This window comes from Lissotriton vulgaris, chromosome 6, assembly GCF_964263255.1.
Source record: "Lissotriton vulgaris chromosome 6, aLisVul1.2, whole genome shotgun sequence".
Lineage (NCBI taxonomy): Eukaryota > Metazoa > Chordata > Amphibia > Caudata > Salamandridae > Lissotriton > Lissotriton vulgaris.
In genome coordinates, this window is record NC_141694.1 from 98,416,916 (window position 1) to 98,430,349 (window position 13,434).

General features: G+C 50.1%; 1 pseudogene across 1 annotated transcript in view; it reads right to left on the reverse strand.

Moving 5' to 3' along the window:
* Positions 1–3,555: 3,555 nt before the first annotated feature.
* The window catches only part of LOC147706858 (trypsin-3-like), a 63,730-nt pseudogene continuing 53,851 nt past the window's right edge, over positions 3,556–13,434 (reverse strand). Inside the window, exon 3 of the transcript XR_015296599.1 lies at positions 3,556–3,858. The product of XR_015296599.1 is annotated as a trypsin-3-like (transcript). The remainder of the gene's footprint in view (positions 3,859–13,434) is intronic.

A 13,434-nucleotide genomic window follows, 5' to 3' on the forward strand; every position in this document is an offset into this window, starting at 1 on the left:
TGAAGGTCATTTTCGAAATATAGGGGCACTCATAGCATATTTTGAAAAAATGGGGTCAACAGCTGGGGAGATTCAGGGTACATTGGCTTGGCACATCATGAATGGGCTTTAATATTTAATGAGTGCCCTTTCAGAGCCTGTGACTTTTAAGCAGGTTTGTGTAAAAATTGTGCTTGAAAATGAGTTATGCCTCCAATTTTTTGGAAATGTTCTGGATTCTGAACTTGCCCACCCTGAACTCTCTTAGAAGAGAACTAGTTCACTCACTTCATTCATTCGCTACAATTTCGGGAAAGTAATACGCCCCATCACTTTCAAAGATCATGTCAGCAACCTAATAAGTGGTGTCTAAAGTATGCATTATGAATGAATGAATTGGATCTTGTAACGCGCAAACTTAGCCCAATGGGCGTCAAAGCGCCTATACCAAAAAGGAACTAGCCAGGTCAAGCAACAGCATCTCATTGATGAGCTCTGATGAAGCACCAGATTTTGAGGGCCTTTTTAAACAGATCGATGGAGGGTAGAGTTTTGATCTCCACCGGGAGGGAGTTCCAGAGCTGAGGGGCGGCAACAGAAAAAGCTCTCCCCCCCCCCCCATCTGGACCTCCTAGCACGAGGCACTACCAATTGGTGTAGCCCGGCCGATCGTAGGCATCTAGTAAGTGCATAGCGGGTAAGCAGAGCACCAAGGGCATCCGCTGGACCAGCCGCAAGTGCTCTATATGTAAGACATAGGAGCTTAAAGGAGATTCTGAGTTGAATGGGGAGCCAGTGGAGATTTCTCCTAGCAGTGGTGGCAGAAGATGCTATGGGAAGGGCCAGAACAAAGCGCGCTACGGCGTTCTGTACTGTCTGCAGTCGATGAATGAGTCCCTTGTTGGACTCCACATAGAGAGAGTTACAATAATCAAGCCTGGAGCCAACAAGAGCAATCGCAATCTGCTTGCGCGCCTGGAAGGTGAGATAGTGGAGTATTCTTTTGAAGATCTTGATAACACCCCAGCATGTGGCCACGGTCCTATTCACTTGGAGAGTCATGGCGAGTGAAGTGTCAAAGATGACGCTGAGATTTCTGGCCGATTGGGAGGGAGTGGGGCAGGTGCCAAGAGATGAAGGCCACCAATCACTCGACCAAGCGTGTTGGTCTTTACCAAAGACCAAGACCTCTGTCTTGTCGCCATTCAGCTTTAGGGAGTTTAGGATTATCCACTCTGCCACGTGTTGCATGCTTGACCTAAAGCTGAATGCGGATGTATTGACAGAGTGGGCCAGCGACACCATGATCTGGGTGTCGTTGGCGTAATACACCACCTCCATCCCCTGCGATCTTACTAATCTAGCAAGGGGGGGCCACGTAGATGTTGAATAGGGTCGGGCTAAGGGCCGACCCCCCACATTGCAATGACTTGGCAGGGGAGAGGAAATCTCCGAGCATGACTCTCTGTTCTCTGTCATGGAGAAAGGAGTTGAGAAGACTCAGGGCTGGTCCTGTAACCCCTGCCTCCCTAAGCCGAGATGTTAAAGTGGCGGGAGACAGAGTATCGAACGCAGCCGTGAGGTCTAATAGGACCAGCACTGTAGTTTGGCCGAGGTCAACCTTGCGGCGAATGTTATCCACCACGACAGTGAGTGCGGATTCAGTGCTATGGTGTTTTCTGAATCCGTGCTGCGAGCTATCAAGATACTCACTAGAATCCAGAAAGGTGGAGAGATGTGTATTCAGGTGCGCTTCTAACATCTTTGCCGGGGCTGGAAGTAGAGAAATCGGTCTGAAATTCTTCAGAAGGCCCGGGTCCAGAGACGGTTTTTTGAGGAGAGGTTTCACTATAGCCTTCTTCCAGACCGGCGGAAAGGAACCCTGGTCAATAGCCCCGTTCATAATTTCAAGCAGAGGCGGAAGAATGCTAATTCTACATTCCTTTAGCTTTTTCAGCGGTATAGGATCCAATGGGGAGGAGGATTTGGTCCTGTCTAGCAGGAGATTGAGACCTTCCAATGAGAGTGCTGGAAAATGGGTAAAGGATTTGGGAGGGCCTCCAACCACAGTTTCAAGATTGGAAATGGTGAGAGGAACATCATCATCCAGGGAATTACGTTGAGCTTCTAAGGAGATGTAGATATCCGCAATTTTACTATAAAAGAAATCGGAGATGTTGTTGCAGAGATCTTGTGATCTCACCACTGGATCTGGAAGTTGGAGAGAGCAAAGGGAGTTAGCGATTTTGAAAAGTTCTCTAGATGAAGTTAGAGAACTTGTAAGATTGGAGAAGTACTCCTGCTTTTCCATGATCACTCTCTGTTTATATTCCCGCAAAGCGGACTTGTGTTCCTCCCGGTCGTTAAGATCCCAAGATTTCTGCCAACTTCTCTCTTTACTCCTACAGCTCTGCCTCAAGAGTCTGTTCTGTGTTGTTATATTAATCATGCAGTCATTATGGCACTTCAGCAATGTCAATTAGTGTGATGTCATCATGTGACATCACTTCAAGGGTGGATTTGGGGTCATAGGTTATGCAACTTCCTGTGTGATGTCACTCCTACTACTGGCAGTTTGATGAATCAGCGTCCATGTGTTGATGTAGCTATCCAGAAAGCTAAGGATAGAGCATGATTTACATAGAAAAAAAGCAATAATGTGTCTTTCATAGAAAAATAAACCACCATAGCAACAGTGTACTGCAAAATGCAACCAACCTTTGGTGTATGAGATTAAGGTCAAGAATTTAGTGCAAGAGACATCAAGAATTTACACTATCATGGTGCTGTGGTGTTGGTGCAAGAGAATTACAACACAAGGTAATGGGTTTTCGGCGAATGAATAGTCTACAGAATTTTTTTATTGCAACTTGAATGTTTATTAAGGAAGTACAGAGAATCATGTAGTTTCCTGAACATATAGAAGTTTCACTGTTATGGAAGGGACTATTAGATACAGTGTACAATTTACTGGAAGTTACACTATCACTATAAGCGTGAACGACAGCAGAAATCTCCAGACTGCAAATGGCACTAGATTTTGATACTTTACTTGTTACAGCTCTTTCTATCACTTTCAGCTGGATTACAAATTCACCACAGTTCCCTGTCGCATATATGTAATAGCCAGTTTCTGGCTTCTTCGGGTGCAAAGCTTTCTGGTTCAACTTGTGGGGCGACCGATGTATCATATGTTGACTGATTCATGCATATTATTGACAGGACCACTGGAAGTATGCGATTAGGAGGGCGCAGCTTGTTCCGCATAAGTATGGATTTGCCACAAAAGCCATCATGTGCTGCATAATCTGCTTATTTTAACCCACAAAATGTGTTTCTAGATCAACCGGATACAAAGTTAGTAAAAACTTGGTGAAGTGGTTCGCGCAGTGTCAGTCCCTTTTCAAAGGTTAGTTGGTCGTCTTTGGGTTGCTATTTTCTGTGTTTTGTTGTTAATGAGAAGAAATCTTTGTCCGGACAGCATTACCCTGTGTAAAAACTAGAAAATAATGAAGTAACAGTATCTAAGGATGTGTTGCATTATGCTGCACAGTTTGCCTCATAATTTAGTATACCCTGGCACATACATTGGTGCTCCCTGCTGCATAATTCCAGTGGGCCTGACTATAGATGGCCATATTATGAACATGCATTATTTGGTATGACATTGTTTTGGGTGAAAGAACAACTTTTTGTTTTTAGTTGTGCTTATATAATGTCAAATCATTAATTATTAGATATGACTTGATTGATCCACGCATTATAGTTGCAGACTTTGGTGTATACAGTTGGGGTGTTCTTCGAGGCGCACTTGCCAGGTCCCCAAGAGACAACACCCTGAAGCTATCCGTTGCACTCCAGGGGTCCTCCTGAGTCTCTCTGCAAAAGAAACCCCAACATTTGCCATTAGATACTGTAATTTGTGTTTCTTGACAAAACAGACATCCCCTGGTGTAAAAACATTTATTGCAGCCTCTTATCGAGGGAGGAATGGTCTAAGAGTGGACTTTTACATTAGAATTAGAATTTGTGACAAGTTAATACGTTTCTATAACATCCATTTTTGTTATGCAAATATTTATGAAAAAATATTGCATTATCATTCAATAACCCACAGAAGGACAACTCGGTATGGTCTGCAGATGCCAGAAGATTCTGGCAACATGATAAAATAACAATAGTTAAAGCATGAGTGGTTTGTATATGACTCCAGAAGCCTGGGAAAGAAATATCACACCACGATAAACATTACCTGTCCGTTTAAAAAAAAAAAAAACATTACATGTGAAATAAGAATCTAGGCTTCCCATTGTTCCATAATCTGTTTTATGTAGGCGTGAGGAGTTTCATGTGAATTGTGAAACCGCTTCTGTTTCAGCAAAGGGGCATTCCTGTGAGATTCCCTTCATTAGTCTTGCTGTCGCAGTTGAAAACCAGCAGCTGCCAAGCAGTGCCCTCTCACGCGCACCAAGCAGGGCCCTCTCACGCGCACCAAGCAGTGCCCTCTCACGCGCACCAAGCCGTGCCCTCTCACGCGCACCAAGCCGTGCCCTCTCACGCCGCACCAAGCCGTGCCCTCTCACGCCGCACCAAGCAGTGCCCTCTCACGCGCACCAAGCCGTGCCCTCTCACGCCGCACCAAGCAGTGCCCTCTCACGCGCACCAAGCCGTGCCCTCTCACGCCGCACCAAGCAGTGCCCTCTCACGCGCACCAAGCCGTGCCCTCTCACGCCGCACCAAGCAGTGCCCTCTCACGCGCACCAAGCAGTGCCCTCTCACGCGCACCAAGCCGTGCCCTCTCACGCGCACCAAGCCGTGCCCTCTCACGCCGCACCAAGCAGTGCCCTCTCAGGCGCACCAAGCAGTGCCCTCTCACGCCGCACCAAGCAGTGCCCTCTCACGCCGCACCAAGCAGTGCCCTCTCACGCCACGCCGCATCAAGCAGTGCCCTCTCACGCCGCACCAAGCAGTGCCCTCTCACGCCACGCCGCACCAAGCAGTGCCCTCTCACGCCACACCAAGCAGTGCCCTCTCACGCCGCACCAAGCAGTGCCCTCTCACGCCGCACCAAGCAGTGCCCTCTCATGCCGCACCAAGCAGTGCCCTCTCACGCCGCACCAAGCAGTACCCTCTCACGCCGCACCAAGCAGTGCCCTCTCACGCCGCACCAAGCAGTGCCCTCTCACGCGCACCAAGCAGTGCCCTCTCATGCGCACCAAGCAGTACCCTCTCACGCCGCACCAAGCAGTGCCCTTTCACGCCGCACCAAGCAGTGCCCTCTCACGCCGCACCAAGCAGTGCCCTCTCACGCCGCACCAAGCAGTGCCCTCTCACGCGCACCAAGCAGTGCCCTCTCGCACGCACCAAGCAGTGCCCTCTCACGGCGCACCAAGCAGTGCCCTCTCACGCCGCACCAAGCAGTGCCCTCTCACGCGCACCAAGCAGTGCCCTCTCACGCGCACCAAGCAGTGCCGCCTCACGCGCCCACACGTCAAGGAAGCCATAGGCATTGTAAATCCAGTGGCCTCTGACCTTATGGGAGGGGCGGAAATGTGAAGGGTGTACACGCATTTCCTTGTCTTTTTGGGGAACCACATGAGTAAAGTAGAAGGTGCAACCACAAAATCAATAATATCAATAAATAAAACAATAACGACGACAATAATAATAGTAACAATAATAATACTAATAAATAATACTAAAAACATAATAATTATTATGGTTATAATAATAATAATTGACCTTATCATCATAAACATTATCCGTTATAAAAATAATAATGGTGCTGGACTATACAGAAGTATGTCATAAATTATACACCTTCTGAAGGTGTGTATTTTGAATGACTGTCTGTAAGGCAAGTGATATGCCCACTTGAAATACTTTCCTGATTTTAAGGATTTGAAAAAGGAAGGCAGACCTGGATTGAAGAGATCTTTTGGGACCACTTTTCAAAAAAACAAAGGACCTGATTCACACAGGGTCTTATAGCACAGACACGCACTCCAAGCAGTGCGGTCTCACGCGCACCAAGCAGTGCGGTCTCACACGCACCAAGCAGTGCGGTCTCACGCGCACCAAGCAGTGCGGTCTCACGCGCACCAAGCAGTGCCCTCTCACGCCGCACCAAGCAGTGCCCTCTCACGCCGCACCAAGCAGTGCCCTCTCACGCCGCACCAAGCAGTGCCCTCTCACACCACGCCGCACCAAGCAGTGCCCTCTCACACCACGCCGCACCAAGCAGTGCCCTCTCATGCCGCACCAAGCAGTGCCCTCTCACGCCGCACCAAGCAGTGCCCTCTCACGCCACGCCGCACCAAGCAGTGCCCTCTCACGCCGCACCAAGCAGTGCCCTCTCACGCCGCACCAAGCAGTGCCCTCTCACGGCGCACCAAGCAGTGCCCTCTCACGCGCACCAAGCAGTGCCCTCTCACGCGCACCAAGCAGTGCCCTCTCACGCGCACCAAGCAGTGCCCTCTCACGCCGCACCAAGCAGTGCCCTCTCATGCCGCACCAAGCAGTGCCCTCTCACGCCGCACCAAGAAGTACCCTCTCACGCGCACCAAGCAGTGCCCTCTCACGCCGCACCAAGCAGTGCCCTCTCACGCCGCACCAAGCAGTGCCCTCTCACGCCGCACCAAGCAGTGCCCTCTCACGCCGCACCAAGAAGTACCCTCTCACGCGCACCAAGCAGTGCCCTCTCACGCCGCACCAAGCAGTGCCCTCTCACGCGCACCAAGCAGTACCCTCTCACGCGCACCAAACAGTGCCCTCTCACGCCGCACCAAGCAGTGCCCTCTCACGCCGCACCAAGCAGTGCCCTCTCACGCGGCACCAAGCAGTGCCCTCTCACGCGCACCAAGCAGTGCCCTCTCAGGCCGCACCAAGCAGTGCCCTCTCACGCCGCACCAAGCAGTGCCCTCTCACGCGCACCCAGCAGTGCCCTCTCACCCGCACCAAGCAGTGCCCTCTCACGCCGCACCAAGCAGTGCCCTCTCACGCCGCACCAAGCAGTGCCCTCTCACGCCGCACCAAGCAGTGCGGTCTCACGCGCACCAAGCAGTGCGGTCTCACGCACACCAAGCAGTGCGGTCTCACGCGCAGCAAGCAGTGCCCTCTCACGCCGCACCAAGCAGTGCCCTCTCACGCGCACCAAGCAGTGCCTTCTCACGCGCACCAAGCAGTGCCCTCTCACGCCGCACCAAGCAGTGCCCTCTCACGCCGCACCAAGCAGTGCCCTCTCACGCCGCACCAAGCAGTGCCCTCTCACCCGCACCAAGCAGTGCCCTCTCACCCGCACCAAGCAGTGCCCTCTCATGCCGCACCAAGCAGTGCCCTCTCACGCCGCACCAAGCAGTGCCCTCTCACGCCGCACCAAGCAGTGCCCTCTCACGCCGCACCAAGCAGTGCCCTCACTCCATGCCGCACCAAGCAGTGCCCTTTCACGCCGCACCAAGCAGTGCCCTCTCACGCCAAGCCGTGCCCTCTCACGCCACGCCGCACCAAGCAGTGCCCTCTCACGCCGCACCAAGCAGTGCCCTCTCACGCCGCACCAAGCAGTGCCCTCTCACGCCGCACCAAGCAGTGCCCTCTCACAGCGCACCAAGCAGTGCCCTCTCACACGCACCAAGCAGTGCCCTCTCACGCCGCACCAAGCAGTGCCCTCTCACGCCGCACCAAGCAGTGCCCTCTCACGCGCACCAAGCAGTGCCCTCTCACGCCGCACCAAGCAGTGCCCTCTCACGCGCACCAAGCAGTGCCCTATTTTCTATTTCTATTTAGGGAGTTTTGTAAAGCGCTTGGCGACGCACAACGGCGTGTCCCCGCGCTAAGGAGAGAAATTTACTGGGATCTACAGAAGCGGCCTACCTTACTGAGCGAATAGTGTAGTTTTAAGCTTGGCTCTAAAGATTAGTTCAGATGGTTCTAATCGCAGTGCCATCGGTAATTTGTTCCATCTAGAGGCAGCAAGGTACCTAAAGGACCTTCCACCCATCCGCGCTCTAGACACCTTAGGAACGACCAGGAGTCCTGAGCTGGAGGATCTCAAAGTACGGGACGGCTCATAAGACGTCTGTAGTCCCTGCAAAGGGAGAGGAGACCGCCCGTTGATGATCCGATGGCACGTGCATAGTGCATTGAGCCAATGCAGCGACCGGAGGGCAGCAGCAGAAGCGGCTCTTCTGGGTAGTTTGAGCACCAATCGGGCGGCGGCATTCTGCAGGACCTGTAGGCGGCTAAGATTCTTCTCCAAGGTCCCTAAATAGAGAAGATTGCCTTAGTCCATCTTTGATGTAACTAGTGCATGCACCAAGGTTTGTCGGGCTTTCATAGGTAAAAACTTCAAAGTCTTCCTGAGACTTTTGAGGGTCCCAAAACATGATCCGACCACCTGGTTGATCTGGGGGCCGAAAGTAAGGTCAGTATCGAACCAGATGCCCAGGTTCTTAGCTTTCTGGCACGGGATGGGTGTTGGACCAAGACAAGATGGCCACCATGCCGACGTCCACGCTGATTGGCATCCCCCCACGACCAGCACCTCGGTCTTGCCTCCGTTGAGCTTGAGACAGTTGGCGGACATCCAGGCTGCAAGATCTTGCATGCAAGCTCTGAAGATGTCCGCTGAAAGACCGGGTGCACGCGACGGGGAGATAACCAACTGCGTGTCGTCGGCATACGACACCAGTCGGAGGCCGTAACTCTATACTAAGGTGGCGATCGGGGCAACATAAAGGTTAAAAAGTGTTGGACTTAGGGACGAACCCTGCGGCACTCCCTGGTCCAAAGAGATCCGTTCAGAGTAGTGGTCACCCTGCCTCACTTGAAAACCTCGGCCAGTAAGAAATGAGTATATTCATTTCAGCGCTGCCCCTCTCACCCCACCTTTGTTCAGACACTGTAGCAAGATGGAATGTGCTACAGTGTCGAACGCAGCGCTGAGGTCTAATAGGATTAGAGCCATGGTTTGTCCCTCATCTGCACCCTGCCTGAGGGACTCGGTGGCCCTAAGAAGGGCAGACTCCGTAGAATGACGGGGCCGAAACCCAAATTGGGTAGGGTGAAGAAGGTTGCCTTCCTCCATATATTTCATTAGCTGTTTATTTACCACCTTCTCTGCTACCTTAGAAAAATCAGGCAGCAGAGAAATGGGGCGTAGATTGTCCAGCTTCTCAAAGCTAATGTTCGGCTTTTTGCGGAGGGGAAGCACCATAGCCTGTTTCCAATCCTCAGGAATTAAACTGGATCGGAAGGATACATCTAGCAAGTGTCTGATATAGGGTTCAAGGGTCTCCAAACTGTCACTCAGCCTTTTTGGTGATACAGCATCTCGGGGGGGAACCAGATTTAACCGATCTGCAAATTTTGACTAAATTTTCCGGTGAGGGGATAGTAAAATTAAGTAGCAAATTTTGATCATCTTCCTCTGCTACTACGTCTGCAGGCTCTTCCGCTGCAGATGGTATTTCGGGAAAGGCCAAGTAAATCTTAGACACTTTTTCTCCAAAGTAGTTAGCAATGCGATTGCATGCAGCTACTGAATGGTCTTCATCTTGAATGGTAGTTTTTGGAGTGGCTAAAGACTTATATATGCTGAACAATTCCCTGGCTGAGTTCTCTGCTCCGTGGATTTTGTCTGCATAGTAAGTTGCTTTCTCTGTCCGAATTTTATTATGATAGGGGAGTCTCTTAATGAGATAGGCCTCTTTCATCTGGACATCATATGCCACTCTCCACAATCTCTCTGCTCGTTTGCAGTCCCTTTTGGCGCAGCGCAGCGCCTCGCTGAACCAGGGAGCAGTTCTTTGTCTGTGGACGCTTTTAGTTGGCTGGCCCAATGGGGCAGTGCAGTCCAACGCAGCCATGATGCGGTCATTGAGCAATTTGTTTGCCGTTGCCACATCATTGCCTCCTGGGGGCCCTTCCGCGGTGAGAGCCTTATTAAACTCTTGCAGGGAGAATCCTGCCCACCTGCGTCGGGGGTAGTTGAGAGGGGTTGGAGTGGTAACTTTATACTTGGGCAATTGAATCACGAATGGGACAAGAAAATGATCTGTCCAGGGCAGGGGTACTGGGGGAGCGACTAAAACATCCTCCCAATTTGCGAATATGGGGTCCAACAGATGCCCATGATTATGTGTAGGGAGCTGCCCCTTAAGCTCTAACTGTAGGGTGTGAAGTTCTTCTCGGAACTCCACCGCTCCTTTGTATTGTGGGTCTTCCAGATGTATGTTTAAATCTCCCAGCAACAGAAACTTGTCTCTTCTTATCGCTGTTTCTGTGACACACTCTAGAAGGTTGCCTTTAAACCTGGACATAGGTCCTGGTTGGCGGTAGACTAGCAGGCCTTTTATAGTCATGCTTCCGTCAATTGTTATGGTGAAGATACCCGCCTCACATCCTGCCAGATTAATTGATTCTAGTTTGCAGGCCCATTGTTGTTTAAAGGCGATTACAATTCCGCCTCCTCTGCCTACCGGTCTATCCAGGCGTACCATCTGATAGTCGTCTGGCAAAGCCTGAATGATGTCGGGGTCAGAGTTGTGAAGGACTGGGTTATTTAAGACCCAGCGGTGCCAGGGCACAACACCTGAAACCTTCGTGGGTAACCTGCTCCGGCGTACGAATCACAGAGACACGGGACACTTCCTTCGGCGTCAAAGATTCAAGGTTTATTTACTGCAGGGAACACAGAAGTCACGACAAGTAACACACGTGCAACTTGGGGAGACTGCTTCAAATTGGTTCTGTGAATCGCTCCTTTTATACACAATTTCCCCATAGAGTTACATTGAACACAAAGGTTTATGGCCCGGTTCCCACAATAATCCCCCAGAGGGGTCGTTTTGGTCACTTTGAAACACACAAGGTCCGGATCATAAGTGCGGAAACATTTGGCGGTTCCCAACTGTAAAAACCCATCTTCCCAACATTAGTGCATTCCAATCGGTAATAAACAGATCGAAATAGGAACAAGAACAGGTGTAGAGGAAGACGGAGACAGTGGGGAAATCGGAAAGGGTGTAAAAGGGGAGGTATCAGGAAACGCGAGATACAGGCATCAAAGGGACGTGCCTAATGAGATGCACGGCTAAGACAATAAGTCCGTGCAGCAAGATGAGCCTCGAGCGGCGCCATCTGCTTTACAGTAGCATCTCCCTCATCATAAAGACACTTACAAAGAACATGTGTCTTCCGTAAATATCTTGGGAGTCCCAGGGTCGCGAAGCGGACAACGTCCGTTCGCTGGCTACTTGAGGGCAAGAGACAAAATGGATGCCGTATCTAAGATGGAACCCGTGGGTACAGATAAAAATACCCACGTAACAGACGAACGGTTTAGGTTAGCACAGCGAAACTGCGCACACTCACTAAACTCGTCATTTGCGGTTCATAGATACCAGACTCGACCATATTCGTGTGAGTCGAAAGCACCACTTACAATTATCACGGAACCTCAGACGCTCCTTTTGCCCTCATGTAGGCAAGCACTAGTCGGAATCATACTCAATATTCATCAGACCATCTAGATGTTGCTGTAGCATAGCTCTGTCCAATCGAGTCCCATTGGTAACAGGTGGCTGTCTCATACACGTTGTAGCACAGAGGCCACATAAGGCAGGACCACACTGCACGCAAAGGCAACACGTGAACAGGAACACCACAACGACTCCGATGATCATCAGAATTTTCCAACCCCAAGTCGACATTAGGCCCCAAAACCACCCAAGTAGCGTCCAATCCCCTACATCCACGTGTATGGATTCAGAGATCTTATGCAACTTAGAGATGGCTTGATAGACAGTTGGAGCATTATCTGGAATGAAAATGCAGCAGCTCGAATGGATCACCTTACATACCCCACCTCGATCTGCTAAGATGACATCTAAAACCATACGGTTTTGTAACGTCATAAGTCTATCCGCCTGAAGTTCTGTGGTGATATTACCAAGGGCACTGGCAGTAATATTAGCTGTCGATTCTACCACTCGAGTCAACTGTCTCAGGTTCCTACTATTAACCATAGGTCCCCAAAACGGGAGGAAACCCTTGAAAAAGTCTCCTGCCTCTTGACCGGCAGTATCCTCTTCGCTAATTACGCCTCTCACAACTCTAGTCTTGTGATAATCGGCATCTACAGTGAACGTCGGAGGCAACAGATTTGCAATGAAACATGAGCCCATAAAGTCAGCGGGCAACCATGCATATGCACGATCATGACAGATGAAGTATGTACCCTTGGCAGCCAGAAACACAGGGGACGAGAACATCGGCAGAATGTAATTTTCAATGCAAGCACTCGCTCCAAGTCGGGCTTGCGATCTTCGGCCACGACCCATAAGACAATAATTACCAATGTGGGGTACGACCCATATCGGAGGTGAGCTTTTAAGCTGCTTTTCACTCGTGAACGCACTATACTCTCCTCTACTCAGGACCCTATAAGCTTGTACCTCTTCTTCGGGAATAAGCGAGGGATCATAGATATCGCTGTCTAAGTCCTCTATTGCTATCGACAAAGGTTTTTGATACGAGGTAGGACCAGAGTAGGGGGAACGTGGTTCTCGAATGGGGTGGAAACCCAGTGCGCTTCGAAACATTGTTTGAAATGCTCGAGCTGACCCTTGGGAACTATATGGTAACACCAGATATGGAATTCCCTTATCCGTAGTATGTGGCATCAACCCACATACCCAACAATTAGTAGTGTTAACCACTAACTGATGCTGGTGAAGGAGCTGAATAAAGGAATTATTACGGAATTCTGCACGTCTAGCCTGCTCGTGTTCAGGTAGGATGTGAAAAGAATGGGGGGATGCAGTGGAGATAAGTTTAGGGTCAGGTGTAGGAGTAGGTAACACAGGAGACAGAAAACCAGATGTCATATAATACACCCCACCCGCCAAGAATGCAGAAACAGTCAAGAATAACATAAACACTTGAAATATAAAACATTTCGTACGGCTAAGTTGCTGCAGCTTGAATCTTCGAGCTTGAGCTTTTTCTAAGTCCATCAGCTTCGAAAATGCCATTCCCTACGACCGTCCGCAACGTTTCTTGACGCACTTCGTTCTGTGTAGCAATAGTCAATCCCTAGGAGTTCCCAGGAATCGACGGTCTTTAACCTAGCGTCAAGACCTACTATCCAGAAGGAAGTACGCGCGCGGCCCTACGGCCTTTAAATGCACAATATATATATATGCAAAAACAATGTCTCTCGGCTGTGGAAGCAAAAAGGTATAAGGAATGAAGCTCAATGTATATACAAGAATAATCACAGTAATATGAACGTTCAAAACTGATCACGGAAAACGGGGTAATGCAGTTGTCAATACAGCAAAGCAGGATCGTTTATTAGTCTTTAGTACGAGATCGGAAAAAGTATCGAGTTTTCCCAGGACGTGTCTGCTCGTCAAACAAAGGATCCGTTAGAGAGACAGCGTCCTGCTGATCAGT